At 45.6% G+C, this 16,085-nt stretch overlaps 1 protein-coding gene across 3 annotated transcripts in view; it reads right to left on the bottom strand.

Annotated features, from left to right (window-relative positions):
• The window catches only part of LOC127570903 (CAP-Gly domain-containing linker protein 4-like), an 80,556-nt gene extending 64,471 nt beyond the window's left edge, over positions 1 to 16,085 (bottom strand). For all 3 annotated transcript variants that reach the window (XM_052016822.1, XM_052016823.1, XM_052016824.1), the window contains exon 1: positions 15,937 to 16,085. The gene's annotated coding sequence lies outside the window, so the exon portion shown is untranslated. The remainder of the gene's footprint in view (positions 1 to 15,936) is intronic.

The following is a 16,085-nucleotide window of genomic DNA, read 5'->3' as shown; positions in this document are numbered from 1 at the left end:
ATTGCTCTACAAGCACCCAAAGGTCAAGGTATGGCAGAAAATCCGTGACCCAAAGAACAGTTTGTGGATGGAAAGAAAGCAGGAGGCCCAGCAACCTGCCGATAACCATGATACGCATGGATTCTTCAGCCCTGTCAAAGCCATCTACAGGCCTTCCCCAGTGAGCAACAAGGATGGAGGGGAGCACATGAGGAAGAAAGAGACAGTCAATGCCTGCTGCAAGGAGCTCCTCAATTGTGACTCTGTCCTTGACATGACTGCTAACCACTCAAGTGGAGAGCATTCCATTACAATCCTGTCATGCCTTGCAGGTGATGGAAAGACTTTGGGGTGTCAGCAGGTGAGTCACTCACCACAGAATACCCAGCCTTTGATTTGGTCCAGTTGAGTTTCTGGTTAATAGAACCACCAGAATGGTGGCGCTGGGGGACCTCATGACGGTGTTTCCATTGAATGTCAATGGTAGGAAGACAGATTTTCGTTTGTCATAGGTAGTCATTGTCTGGCACTTTTGTGGTGTAGACATTATCTGCCACTTGACAGCCCATGCCCGAATGTTCTCCAGGTCTTGATGCAAGTAGGTATAGCTGCTTTACTTACTGGGCAACTCTGAATGGAGTTGACCTTTGTGCAATCATCAGCAAGCTTCCCCAATATTGACCTTACAATGGAAGGAATGCCATTAATGAAGCAGCTGAAGATAGATGGGCACAGTAGCGTAGCGGTTAGCGTGAAGCTATTACAGCGCCAGCGATCAGGGTTCGATTCCCGTCACTGTCTGTAAGGGGTTTGTACGTTCTCCCATGTCTGCGTGGGTTTCCGCCAGGTGCTCCGGTTTCCTCCCACATTCTAAAGACGTACGGGTAGGTTAATTTGAGGTTTAAAATGGGTGACACGGACTCATTGGGCCGGAAGGGCCTGTTACCACGCTGTAAATAAAATTTAATTTAAAAAAAAATTTAATTAATTTAAAAACACTGCCCTGAGGAACACTTGCAGTGATGTTCTTGGGCTGGGACAATTGACCTCCAACAAACACAACCGACTCCCTTTGTGTGAGGCATGATTCCAACCATTGGGGTATTTTCCCCTGGACTCCCACTGACTTGAATTCTATCAGGGTACCTTGATACCACACTAAGTCAAATGTTCCTTTGATATCAAGAGCAGTCAGTTTCAACTCATTTCTCTGGAGTTCAGCTTTTCTTCACTGTGCATTTTGCTAGGTAAATAAACTTATTTTTAAATCAGGTGAGCAAATAAATAGACTGTATAAAATAGTCTCTAAAATTAGATACGGTCTGTCGTAACAATAATTTCCATTTAGTCTAAAAAAATTTGGTACATCACCTCTGATTCATTGGCAAAAATAGACGCAGTAAAATAAAATTTCCCAACTGAGTTACACCATGATCAATTCCCCAATATCTTTCAATTTCACTAATAAATTGGCAGAAGTCTGCAGTTATGATAATGCAGAATGAGACCATTAACCCCATCAAAACCATGCAAGCCCTTGTAAAACAATCCAGTCAGTCCCATTCTCCTGACTCCACAAGTTTATTTGCCTCAGCTACCAATCAAATTTCTCTTTAAAATCATTGAACGTCTCTGTTTCCACCAAACCTGCAGGCACCCAGTTCCAGGGAATTAATACACATTGGATAAAGAAGTTCCCTTTCACATGCTCCTGTATTATTTGCCCCAAATCCATGCCCCTTAGTACTTTGGACCATCAACTTACCATCTGCCAGTCCTCTGCCACATCGCCCATATGGAGAAGACTGGAGGATTATGGCAACACCTACTGCTACCTCCATCCATGCTTCACTTGGTAACCTGGGATGCAAGCCATCTGAACCAGGGTAGATCCACTCTTAAATCTTGCATATCTGTTTGAACCACCTTCATTACCTCTACATCTCTCTGTTGATATGTTGTCAGCATCATCTTCCCGAGGTGAAATAGATGCAGTAAGTATTACATAGGACAGTCCCTTCGGCCCACCATGTCAGTGCAATCATGATGCCAATCTAATTCTGCTTGCACCCGGTCCTTATCTCCCTATTCCCTGCCTGTTCATGTGGCTAAGTTCCTTGCTATCGCCCCTGGCAGCACGTTCCAGGCACCTACCACTCTCTATGTGAGCAAACTTGCCTCGTACATCTCCTTTAAAATTTCCCCCTCTCACTTGAAACTTACACCCACTAGTATTTGACATTTTCACCCTGGGAAAAGAATCTATCTACTTTATCTATGCTTTTCATAATTTTATATACTTCTATTAGGTCACCCTGCAGCTTTCAACACTCTCTCTGGAGCAAGTTTATCCAACCTCTCCTTCTAGCTAACACTCTCCAATCCAGGCAACATCCTGGTGACCCTCTTCTGCACCCTCTCCAAAGCCTCCACATCATTACATTGGTGTACCGACCAGAACTGCACATAATACTCCAAATGTGGCCTAACTAAAGTTTTCTACAGCTGCAGCATGACTACCTGACATTTATACTCCATGCCACAATCAATGAATGCAAGCATGCCGTATGCTTTCTTTACCACCCTATACACTTGGCTCATAGATAGTCAACTCCATGAGCCAAGTGGGAAACATTGTCAAGAAAATAATCAAGTTTTGGGTTTCCATTCTGCAGATAGTTTACAAATCACATCCTTTATTCCCCCATTCAAATTACATCAGCTCCTGGTGGTGAATTCCTGGAATTCCCTGTCCCAGACACTAGTGAAGATTACATCTTTGGAGGTGTTTAAAGGAGGATGTAGATAAGTTTTTGAAGGATCAGAGAATTGATGGCTGTGGGGAACTATAAGATGGACAACCTCAGAACCTACCTTGTCACGGCCTTGCACCTTATTGTCTGCCTGCACTGCACTTTCTCTGTAACCATTCTGCATTCTGTTATTGCTTTCTCTTGTACTACCTCAATGCACTGTTGCAATGAAATGATCTGTATGGATGGCATGCAAAACAAAGCTTTTCACTCTGCATGTGGCAATAATAAACCAACTTACATGAGAGGGAGTTGAACCATGGGATAGATCATATTGAGTGGGGGGGGGGGGCAGGGCAGGCTTAAGGGGCTGAGTGCCCTACTGCTGCTCCTATTTTCTTAGTGTAGGCAATTCTTCAGAAATCACTTGGCCTGTTATCATCCTCACCAGAACTGAGGGACTATGGCCAGAGATATTAGGAAGATAATCAGAAATAGGAACTCATCGTCCAATATGTTTCCCTTTATAATGTTGACTCAAGGGATACCTATTGGTTTTATTTTTACTTAAAAGTCAAATCACAGGGCTTGGATCAGCTCACAGTCATTTCTGCTCTCCCCAAGGCACATTAAATCAGTCCAGACGAAGGGTCTCGACCCAAAAGGTCTCGACTGTCCATTTACTTCCACATATGCTGCCTGACCCGATGAGGTTGGAATTACAACTGGAATTGGTTTATTGTCACATGTACCAAGGTACAGTGGAAAAAACTTTGTTTTGCACACCATTCATATAGATCATTTCATTACAACAGTGCATTGAGGTAGTACAAGGTAAAGCAATACAGAATGCAGAGTAAAGTGTTACAGTTACAGAGAAAGTGCAGTGCAGGCAGAAGATAAGGTGCAAGGCCATAACGAGGTAGATTGTGAGGTCAATACTCCATCTTATTGGACAAGGGGACCAATAGTATAACAATGGGATAGAAGCTGTCCATGAGTTTCTATCTTTCAGGCTTTTGTATCTTCTGCCCAATGGGAGGGGGGAGGAGAGAATGCCTGGGGTAGGTGGGGTCTTTGATTATGTTGGCTGCTTTACAGAGGCAGCAAGAAGTGTAGACAGAGTCCATGGAGGGGAGGCTGGCTTTCATGATGTGCTGAGCTGTGTCCACGTCATTGCAGTTTCTTGTGGTCTCCCGCAGAGCAGTTGCCATATCAAGCTGTGATTATCCGGATAGGATGCTTTCTATGGTGCACCTATAGAAATTGGTGAGGGTCAACGGGGACATGCAGAATTTCTTTAGCCTCCTGAAGAAGTAGAGGCATTCATGAGCTTTCTTGGCCATGGCATCTACATGGATGGACCAGGACAGGCTATTGGTGATGTTCACTCCTCGTAACTTGAAGCTCTCAACCCTCTCAACCTCAGTACCGTTGATGCACCACCCCCTTTCCTGAAGTCGATGACCAGCTCTTTTGTTTGCTGACATTGTGGGCCCATCCTCCCCTGGCCTCCCCTCTTTTGTCCACCTATCACTGCTCTGCTTTTCCCTCCTATACGCATGGAGAGCAAACTGAGGTTGGTGTAAATGTAGAACCAAGAGGCTGGAGATGCTGGAATCTGGAGCAAGAAACTATCTGCTGGAGGAACTCAGTGGGTGAAACAACATCTGAGGGAGGGGTGGGGAGGAATTGTTGACATTTTGGTCCTGATGCAGGGTTTTAACTCCTTCCAACTACCGACCCCACTAGCAGCATCTGTGGGCGTAAAGGAATTCTCAACATTTCAAGTCAAAACCCCGCATCAGGACCAAAGTGTCAACAATTCCTTCCCCACCCCAACCCCCACCCCCATAGATGTTGCTTGACCCACTGAGTTCCTACAACAGATTGTTTGGTGCAAATGGTGCTTAATGTCAGCATTGACTTGATGGGCCAAAGGGCCTGTTTCTTTGCTGTATGACTCCATTGTCTCAGAATTCTCCACTAATATGTGAAACCACAAACAAAACACTTTATACAACTCCACCCCCACCCCACCCCACCCTCCCCATCTCTAGTATGGACTCTCAATACAATTGTAGACATTACTTTATGACTTTCCCAAAGGACTTAACTGACTCTATGGGTTTTATGGGTATAAACCCCTGATACAGCTTTACTTACAGATATAGGCACTGTACCATTGTACCCCTGAGGTACACTGCATTGTACAAATGTACAGTAGACACTGTACCATTGTACCCCTGAGGTACACTGCACCTTACAGATATACAGTAGGCACTGTGCCATTGTACCCCTGAGGTACACTGCACCTTACAGATATACAGTAGGCATTGTACCATTGTACCCCTGAGGTACACTGCACCTTACAGATATACAGTAGGCACTGTGCCATTGTACCCCTGAGGTAGACTGCACCTTACAGATAAAGGCATTGTACCATTGTACCCCTGAGGTAGACTGCACCTTACAGATATACAGTAGGCACTGTACCATTGTACTCCTGAGGTACACTGCACCTTACAGATATACAGTAGACACTGTACCATTGTACTCCTGAGGTACACTGCACCTTACAGATATACAGTAGGCACTATACCATTGTACCACTAAGGTACACTGCATCGCACAGATAGAGGAACTTTACCATTCCCCCACGAACTGTTCTTTGCTGCCAGTCTATTTTACTTCCTCAGAAATCATTAACAGGAAAGTGTCAACACATCCCCTCACTGTGGTCTATTGTTATGCACACTTCACAAGCTGTTGCTACACTTTGGAAGTGTTAATGTACAGGGTAACATACAAAGGAGCTGGAGGAAATCAGCGGGTCAATCAGCATCCATTTCCCCCAGCTCCTTTGTGTGTTGCTCCAGATTTCCAGCATCTGCAGTCTCTTGTGTCTCCATTAATATACAGAGTGTTAGCTATTCAGAGTGTCTCCTTTCTTTCCAGTACAACATCACCTTCTCACACTATGCAGATCCCCTAGCACAGCAGTGCAGATCTCATGTGATTCATCACAATTCTATTACAACAGAGATCTCGTTGAGCCAGTGGGAACCAAAACTTTGCTTCAATTATATACAGCATCATCATGGTTAAGTCACAGAACTAGAATCCAGAGGTTTGGAGGCATGTTTGAACCCACCAAGGGAGCTGTGGAAAATGAATATTGGTATTGATTCATTATTGTCACTTGTACCGATGTACAGCGAAAAACCTGTCTTGCATACCGATCGTACAGGTCAATTCATTACACAGTGCAGTTACATTGAGTTAGTACACAGTGCATTGAGGTAGTACAGATAAAAACATTAACAGTACAAAGTGTCACAGCTACAGAGAAGGTGCAGTGCAGGTAGACAATAAGGTGCAAGAAAAAGCTAGCAGAGGGTGGTTCGTATATGGAACCAAATGCCAGAGGATGTGGTTGAGGCAGGTATAACAACAACATTTAAATAACATTTGGACAGGTACATGGATAGGAAAGCTTTAGAGGGATACGAGCCAAATGTAGGCAAATGGGACTAGCTTAGGTGGGTACCTTGGTTAGTATGGACGAGTTGGGCCGAAGGGCCTGTTTCCATGCTGTATTGCTCCATGACTCTAGTCTCAATTATTGATAACACGGGTTAAATCGGTAGTGGAAGGATTCACTGTGGCCACTTGAACAAGATACTGGAAGAAGGAAGTCAACTCACAGTACATCACATAAAACGAGTGCCTGAATTGAGAACAACTTAACAATTGGTCCCTGTGATCCCCTAGGCTGAGGCTGATCACCTGAGAAGGTTAGAGAGGCATTTTCCAAAGATGGCAATTTTCCTCATTGGCACTTGGCCTTTTTATCTCCCATCTCTTTGTGCATCTCCCAAGAGATTACACAGTAGCCACAGATCATATCATATCCAACTATCGTGAAATGGACGAGGTTTCTGTATCACTTGGTCTTCCCTGTCTGCCAGTTTTGTAAAGACTAGGAGAAGGGAGGTAAGAAAGCAGTGAGAGGAAAACAAAGGAAAAAAAAGTGCTTAGAATTGACATTTAACTTGATCTACTCACCAGGCTGCCAAAGATCTAAATTTAAAGTTAACTCTAGGGCTTGCAAGTTTGCCAAACAAATCCTGTGGTCTTGGTCCTGGGCACTGATCCACATTTAATAGGGCAGATCACAGCATACTGTGCCTTGCTGTAGTACTAAATATGTGTAATCACTGGAACTGAACTGACAGGCACTCCAGCTTCAGGTGTTGGGGACAGTGGTAATCTCACACCACCTGAGCTGCTCAACAGAGACAGCACAAACTGTATGAAACCAACTTTATAAAAACTCGTTTTGAACGTTTATTAGAGTTCCAGGGCTCCACCTTAAGGTTTCTGGCATTAACAAAGAGCCAACAGGTTGGCAGTCAGCCAGTGAAGCCTTTTTATTCTCCTCATTCTGATTAGGAGTGACTTCTCTGTGCATGCCCTCTCCTGCTTTCTCTCAACTTCACAAGGCGGAACAGAGTGCAGGAGCAACTTGTTCACCGCACCGAGAACTGAACCTAGAACAGTGAGCACAGCACCAGACACACACTCCAGTGCTGGTGGTGGCTCAGTGGAGAGCTCCAACACTTCTTAATGGTTCCTGTCACATGCCAAAGGCCTCAGCACAAGATGTAGGCTACAGCGAGGTACCAAGGGAGCTGGAAGGTTCAGACACAGGATGTATTCAAGTCCGAGGCTGATGGATGTTCATATGAAGGAAACCAGGGGGTGTCGGATTAATGCAGGAAAGTGGTACCGAGGTATAAGGTGAGCCACGATTTTATGAATGGCTGAGCAGGCATCCCACCCTGGACATTCTCTCCTCTCCCCTCAGGCAGAAGATACAAAAGCTTGAAAGCACGCACCACCATGTTCAAGGAGAGCTTCTGTCCTGGTGCTATCAGCCCCCTGAATGGACCTCTCATACGCTAAAGATGAACTCTTGATCTCCCAATCTGCCTCATCATGGCCCTTGCACTATTTGTCTACCTGCACTGCACTTTCTCTGTAACACTATATCCTGCATTTGTTTTTCTTTTTACTACCTCGAATGTACTTACGTATGGTGTGATCTGTCTGGATGGCATGCAAACAAAAGCTTTTCACTGTATCTCGGTACATGTGACAATAACAAAGCAATACCAGTACCAATGAGGGCCAAAAGATCTGCTCCTGATTTATTTAAGTCAGTAACAACCTGCTCTAGCCTATGCATCCTGACTACACTGGTTTACAGTTTATCAATGTTCATTTTTAAAATTCTTCTCCTTCATGGCTGTCTGTCATTCACCTGTCTGCCATTTGCTCCAGCCCTCAAAGCCCTGTGAGACTTCACCCCTCCTTCAACCACGACCTCTTGATCATCCCAGAAATGTATTGCTTCGCCACCGGGACCATGCCTTCGTGTCCAGAGGCCAGAAGCTCTGCAATTTTCCTTACGTTTCTTCCCTCCCTAAAGCTATTCCTTAAAACATACCTTTCTGACTCAGCTGGAATAACTACAGGAAATGCTGGAAACACTCAACATCAGTGGAGAGAGGAACAGAGGTAACATTTCGTTCAATGTTCTGATGAAGGGTCTTTAACCTGAATTGTTTTTCTTTCATAGATACTACCTGACCTGCTGAGTGTTTCCAGCATTTTCTGTTTTTATTTTAGATTTTCAGCATCTGTAGTTTTTTTTTCCATTTCTCACTAAACTTTTGGTCATCTGTCTTAATATCTCCTTGAAGCTCAAGATGTTGTTCAATAAATTTCCTGTGAGATATCATAGAGTGATAGAGTCATACAGTAGGGAAACAGGCCCTTCGGCCCAACTGGTCCATGATTCCCAAGATTCCCATCTAAGCTAGTCCCATTTGCCCGTGATTGGCCCATATCCCTCCAAACCTTTCCTATCCACGCCCACCTTGCCTCCCCTCTTTTGTCCACCTATCACTGCTCTGCTTTTCCCTCCTATAACTTGGGCTTCCCCTTTTTCCTATCTTCAGTCCTGAAGAAGGGTCCTGACCCAAAACGTTGACCGCCTGCTTTTCTCCACGGATGCTGCCTGGCCTGCTGAGTTCCTCCAGCATCGTGTTTTTCATCTATCCATGGACCTGTCCAAGTACATTTTAAATGTTGTTAATGTACCTGCCTCAACCACTTCCTTAGCAGTTTTCTCCATATATTGACCACCCTCTGGGTGAAAAGATTGCCCCTCAGGTTCCTATTAAATCTCTCCACTCTCACCCTAAACCTATGCCCTCTTAGTTCTTGATTCCCCAACCGTCATGAGACATCTTAATCTGCTGAAGTGCACCAGGTGCTGTTGGTGCAATCTCACTGACATTTTTGAGACCTAGCTACATGTAAAATGACCGCTGAGCATCCCACTTTACAACAGTGATTGCACTAGCCTACCAGATTGTAAAGCACTACGGAGCATTCTGAAGACAAGTAAGGCATTAACTAAATAGAATGGGCCAGTCCTGATGCAGGGTCTCGACCCAAAACACAGATTTTGTGCTTCCACAGATGTTGCTCCTGCAACAGTTTGTTATTTTACTAACTAAACGGAATCTTCTTTTGACTTAGTGCATCATTTCTCTCCATATACAGATTCACTTGGGTAAATATAGAGGAACTATTGTTAGTGGGGAGCCCCAAGAAATAATCTTAAAATTAGAGCTGGGTCAGTCAGAACTATGTCAGGAAAAACCTCCTCATACAACAGGGAGTGAGAATTCCTGTCCCAACAGACAGTTCAGGGTGGAAGTCAACAGAAATTTTTGAAGTGCATTGATTCACATTAGAAAAGGGAATTGGGGTGGAGATATAAAACAGCACAGATCAGTTTGATCTAATATAAACAGTATGATCTAATTGATTGGTGGAATCACTTGTGGGACTGGATGGGTCACTCTTTCCTCATGTTTCATATTGTGTCCTAAATTCTAATGAATGACTTTTCATCCTTGGCACTTGAGCAAATACAGAACCAATCCCTGCAACCTGCCTTCAAAGCCTCTAAGTCTGAGCTGTACCCCATATACTTTCCTGTTCAGAAGTAAATGCTGAGTCCCAAGTGGTCCAAATGGAGCTTCACATAACAGTAACATTAATGCACCCCTTTGCAGTCCAGCCCTTCAAATGATGGCTGATGTTCCACTATACTGTAGAACATAGAACAATACAGCACAGGAACAGGGCCTTCGGCCCACGATGCTGTGCCGAACTAATTAAACTAGTAATTAAATACCTAACTAAACTAATCTCTTCTGCCTACGCAATGTCCATATCCCTCCGTTTTCTGCACTTCAGTGAGATATTAAACCTGCAGGTCCCACTACAAACAATAGCCAAGAGCTTTCGCAGAGTTCTGGCCTATAATCATATCTAAACCAATATCAGTAAAGCAGATTACCTGATTCATGCTTTTGTCTGTGGGAAAAATTGGTTTCTAGCTACAATAGTGAAAGCACTTCAAAAGTATTCTGTTAGTCATAGCATGCTTTGGGAGATCCTGCAGTTGTGAGAGGTGCTACAGAACTGCAAGGCCTTTCCCTCATGTGAGCCTAGAAGCAGGTGTTGGTGGGGCATTCGTCCAGAAACAGTGCGTGACTAAAAGTTTCTTGGAGAACTCATTCCTCTTGGAGGACCGGCTGTGGACAAAAGTAAGGAAAGTCTCGCCCATGCCACAGTCAGGAAATGAGAGGGAGTTGCACTAAATTCTTCACTCAGCTGTGAGCTCCAATAATGAAGCAATTAAGCATCTGAAATAGCCGTGGGAAGACAATTCCCGCAGAATTAAAGAAAGAATTCGCATTTATATCTTGCCTTTTATGACCCTGGCTCGCCCCAAAGCGCTTTATAGCGAAAGAAATACCTTTGAAGTGTAGTCACTGTTGCAGTGTAGGAAAGTACAGGCTGGGAAAACAAGAGGCTGCGAAGCCAGGAGCTACATGCCTTTCCATTACACAGAACATGCGATTTGAACCTCCTCCCACCCCACTTCATCCACCCCTTCAACACATCCCACTGTTCCTTTCTCCTTCATCTGCTTATTTAAATGTATCATGAATTCACCTAGGCGAGCGAGTCCCCGAATTAAGAATGCCCAAATTATGGATAACCCTACATATGAACGAGTTCCTATAATATTTTTAAATTCAAAAGTCTGATGCACATACATGTTTGTTCCGATGAACGGCAGAACTAGTTTCCTCTCTCTCTCTCTTTCAGTAATTGTTCTTCCTCATGAGTCTCATGTGCTTTTTATGCCACTCATTACTATGGAGGTACGGTTACCATATCGAGTAATCATTGTGCATTTTCCAACTTATGGACAAAATTGGCTTAAGGATGTCAGTAAAAGCAGAACCCGTTTGTTACCCAGTGACAGCCTGCAGAAGAGAGTTAGTCATTCTAACCAGTACTTGGCTAAAGAGGTTTCTGCTGAATTCCCTGTCAACTTTATTTTATGCCTTGACCCATTTTTTGGGAAACTTCTTTTCTACGTTTGTCCATTACTCCCTATCATCAGTGATTCCTCACCTACAGAGTAAAGAGTGTCACCTTTACTGGTGCTTGCTACTTGTAGTGAGGAACAAGAGGTGTTTGATGTTTAACGGGGACTTCCTGTCTGCACTTCTCAAAAAAATGCACAAGACATGGTTTAAGCTGGTTCCCAGCTTCTGGGTGGTGAAGGCTGACCCATAGTTAGCAACGTGAACTTTCAAAGGAATCCTGTGGCAGAGGCAGTGGTAGAGATATCATACAGCTGAAGGAAAGCACAGTCACCAACAGCCAGCATAGTGCCAGTTCAAGCTGCCAATATTCATACAATGGAGAAAATAAATTCCCTGTGCTCTGCTCGAATACTGCACTGAGTGTTTGGCTTTCATGTTTACAATGGAGCAGAGTAACCTGAAGTGCCAGTTTGGTTGGAGAGAGAGAGAGCGAGAGAGATTGCTATAATTTCTAAATTAGGATCAGAATACATTCTAAATAGCAAGGAGCTAGGAACTCTGTAGGAGCTGAAAGATTTGTGTCTATATAACTTTTGTGAACAGCTATATATAACTATAAGCCAGAACTCTGGGAAAGCTCTTGGCTATTACTTGTAGTAGGACCTGCCAAGGTTAGTATCTCATTCCAGCGAATGTTAACCTGAAGCCCTTGTTTAAACCACAGTGGTCAATTCCATCAAATATCTGGGATGCTGGAATCTGAAGTAACAACAGGAAATGCTAGAAAGAGTGAATCAACCCAAAATGTTAACTCTCTCTCTACGGATGCTGTCTAACATGCTACATACTGAAATTCCCAAAAGCTATATAGATACAAGTCTTTCTTCATTCATTGACTTCACGATATCACCTTATGTTTACTAATCTGTGAAGGTCTGATAATTTTATTACCTTTATTAATGGCACCAAGATGCATAAACCATCCAAATTGCCAAACAGCCAAAAATTAGCTCTGAAATCTTAGTGCTGAAGCATTCTCAATCATAAATTTACTACTTAAACTAAAAATATATCAAATACCCACTAAATATGTCACTTACCCGATAGACACACATCAATTTCATAATACATGTATAGTTTTCAATAAATATCTAGACTGACTGGCCTATCTTCTAATTAAGGTTCATATTATTGCGGGAAAACTGTCAATAAAAAATGTTTGGGTTTACATATCATTACTTATTTTTCATTTGTCCAGTGCGAATATCTTTCAAGAACAACACGATTTATTTTTTCGTTTATAGGTCCATCCCATAATTAAAGATTAGCTCTTTTCATGACCATTATAGGACAGAATTTCCCAAAATCTTAATGGGTGAGTGATAATGGAATTGAACTATGCAGTCCAGGGAAATTCAAATGGGCAAAATATTTGGCAGATGCTGAAAATCAGAAAGAAAAACTGAAATTGCTGGAAATGCTCAGCAGGTCAAACAGTAACTATGGACAGAGAAACAGGGTTTAACCAGAAATGGTTATTGTTTCCCTCTTCACAGATGCTGCTTGATCTTCTGAGTATTTCTAACATTTTCTGTTTTATATGACATTGTCATTGAAATGGTGGAGTTTTAGCTGGGCTAATAGTCAACAGCCTGGACTAAGAATTCTGTAAAATAAATTTGTATACCATCTGGGCAGCTGGGGAAATTAAGTTCTATTAATTAAATAAATTTGGAATTAAAAAGTTATACAAAGTCATTGGTGATCATGTTGCAACTGTACAAGTCGCTGGTGAGACCACACTTGAAAGATTGTGCACAGTTCTAGTTGCCCAGCTACAGGAAGGATGTCATTGAGCTGGAAAGGGTGGAGAAAAGATTCACGAGGATGTTACCAGGACTGGAGGGCTTGAGCTAAAAGTGAGAGGCTGGATAGGCTGGGATGCATTTCCCTGGAGCATAGAAGGTCGAGGGGTGACTTTATAGAGGTGCATAAAATCAGCAGGTATGTAGGTAAGGTGGATATTCACAGTCTTTTTCCCCGGGGGGGGGGGAATCTAAAGATAGAGGGCATAGGTTTATTGTGGGAAAGATTTAAAAAAGGACCTGAGGGGCAACTTTTTCCACACAGAGGGTGGTGGGTATATGGAATGAGCTGCCAGAGGAAGTGGTAGAAGCGGGTACAATTACAATGTTTAATTCAGATTGTGGATGTGGATGGGAATGGTTGAGAGGGATATTGGCCAAATGCAGGCAAATGGAACGAGCTCGGATAGACACCTTGCTCGGCATGGAAGTGTTGGGCCAAAGCGCCTGTTTCTGTGCCGTATAACTCTATCCTGACCCTGAAGCTAGTAATTCTTGTAAAAACCTTATCCCAACAGTCACTCATTTTGCTCCAGACCCAAAGCTGACTCTTGGGTTCCTTTATACAATGAGACGGACTCTGACCTCACAATCTACCTGTTGTGACCTTGCACCTTATTGCACTGCACTTTCTCTGTAGCTGTGATACTTTACTCTGTACTGTTATTGTTTTTACCTGTACTACCTCAATGCACTCTGTACTAACTCAATGTAACTGCACTGTGTAATGAATTGACCTGTACGATCAGTATGCAAGACAAGTTTTTCACTATACCTCGGCACAAGTGACAATAATAAACCAATGCCAATACCAATAACTTCTGAAATGGCCCAGCAAGACACATGGACAATCAGGGCTGGGTAACAAATGTTGACCTTGTTCGCCCCTGCCCACCTTTTCTGAAAGTCTGGGTGAGGTCACGTGATATTCCCAGGCCAGAATTTTTTTTAAATGTCTTGACTAGAATTTCCAATTACATTCCCTTCCTATAACCTTCACTTGTGTGAGATCAGACAGATGATGAAAAGCTTTGGCTAAATTCGTTGAACTCTGCAGCTTCCTTGGTTCACTGCAAAGAATCAGCACTTGGATAACCGGCGTGAATGGAAACTTCAGAGGGGAAGCGAGGAGACTGGAGTGGACATTTGTTGAAAAAAATTAAACAGTAGGTTATGTAATGGAAGCAAATCGATGAATCTTTTATAAAACCAAGTGAAGACCACTGCTTTCACTGCACCGTTCACCACAATAATGACGGCTGCGGCGTACTTTACCGGACTTTTTATGAGTTAAAAGCAATCCATGTGCTAGCGAACATGAGGTTTGCCCCAGATAAAAGCTACACCTCGTCATCCCGCCAATCGCACGCCAGTTTGATGTACTAGGGTCAGTGTATTAGTCCCGGTAATTCTTTCTAGCTTAACGCCAAACAAAACCCCAGCAGAACATCAAAGTAACCGACCCTAAAATAAAACCTTTCACTATACGAGAAAAAGAGTGTCGGGGTCCCAGTCCACTGGGCGGCTGGATTCAGTAAGGAAGAAATCCACACCAGCGTGGTCCCGGGAACATGCTGGTTTAATGGACCCCAGTTCGGGGGAAAGGTTCCAGCATCTCCAAGGGGGGGGGGGGGGGGTCGTCGCTTCTAATTTGACAGTCGGTGACTTCTGAACAAAATTGGACATCAGACATGGTTTAGGAGGTGATTGGGGGTGGGACACCCGCCAGGAACGCACACAGTCCAGGAAAAGGGCAGAGGAGGGAGCGAGGTCACTGAGCCACCTGTGTACAGACACCTCGGCAAAAGCCCCGGGGAATGAGGCTGAGAAGAAACCGAGCATGGTGGGGACAGGGAGGGAGGGTGAGGGAGAGGACAGGGAGGGTGGGGACAGGGAGGGAGGGTGAGGAATGGTGGGGACAGGGAGGGAGGTAGGGATGGTGGGGACAGGGAGGGAGGGTGAGGGAGAGGACAGGGAGGGTGGGGACAGGGAGGGATGGATGGTGGGGAGGGAGGGGTGGATGGTGGGGAGGGAGGGGGGAGGGAGGGAGGGATGGTGGGGAGGGAGGGGGGAGGGATGGTGGGGGAGGGAGGGGGAGGGATGGTGGGGAGGGAGGGAGGGATGGTGGGGAGGGGGGGGGGGGAGGATGGATGGATGGTGGGGAGGGGAGGGATGGTGGGGAGGGATGGAGGGATGGTGGGGAGGGAGGGGGGAGGGATGGTGGGGAGGGAGGGATGGTGGGGAGGGGGGGAGGGATGGTGGGGAGGGGAGGGAGGGGGGGAGGGATGGATGGATGGTGGGGAGGGAGGGGGAGGGATGGTGGGGAGGGGAGAGGGATGGTGGGGAGGGAGGGGGGATGGTTGGGGAGGGATGGTATGGATGGTGTGGGAGGGGAGGGAGGATTGATGGATGGTGGGGAGGGAGGGGAGGGATGGTGGGAGGGGGGGAGGGATGGATGGATGGTGGGGAGGGAGGGAGGGGGGAGGGATGGATGGATTGGTGGGGAGGGAGGGAGGGGGGAGGGATGGATGGATGGTGGGGAGGGAGGGAGGGGAGGGATGGGGGGGAGGAGGGCTTGCATGAGGGAGAGGGATGGTGGGGAGGGATGGTGGGGAGGAGGGGAGGGATGGTGGGGAGGGAGGGAGGGGGAGGAGGGATGGTGGGGAAGGGATGGGGGGAGGACTGCTGATTGAATGGTGGGGAGGGAGGGGGGGAGGGATGGGTGGGGAGGGAGGGGGGAGGGATGGTGGGGAGGGGGGGGAGGGATGGATGGGTGGGGAGGGGGAGGGAATGGTAGGGGGGCAGGGATCCGCGGGTGGGGGAGCGAGGAGCGGCCGGCCGAGCCTTCCCTACCGATGTGCAGTGCCGACTGGGTGCTGCAGTTGTCCCAGCTCTTCCTCCAGCAGCGGGAGCCCGCGCTCTCACTCAGCGACGGGCTGTTGTCGCCTCCGCTGCTGCCCATGTCCGCCCGCCCGCCCGCCCGCCCGGAGGATCAGACCACC

This window comes from Pristis pectinata, chromosome 5, assembly GCF_009764475.1.
Source record: "Pristis pectinata isolate sPriPec2 chromosome 5, sPriPec2.1.pri, whole genome shotgun sequence".
NCBI lineage: Eukaryota > Metazoa > Chordata > Chondrichthyes > Rhinopristiformes > Pristidae > Pristis > Pristis pectinata.
Note: the sequence above shows the minus strand (reverse complement) of the source record. Positions and strands in the feature narration are given on the sequence as shown.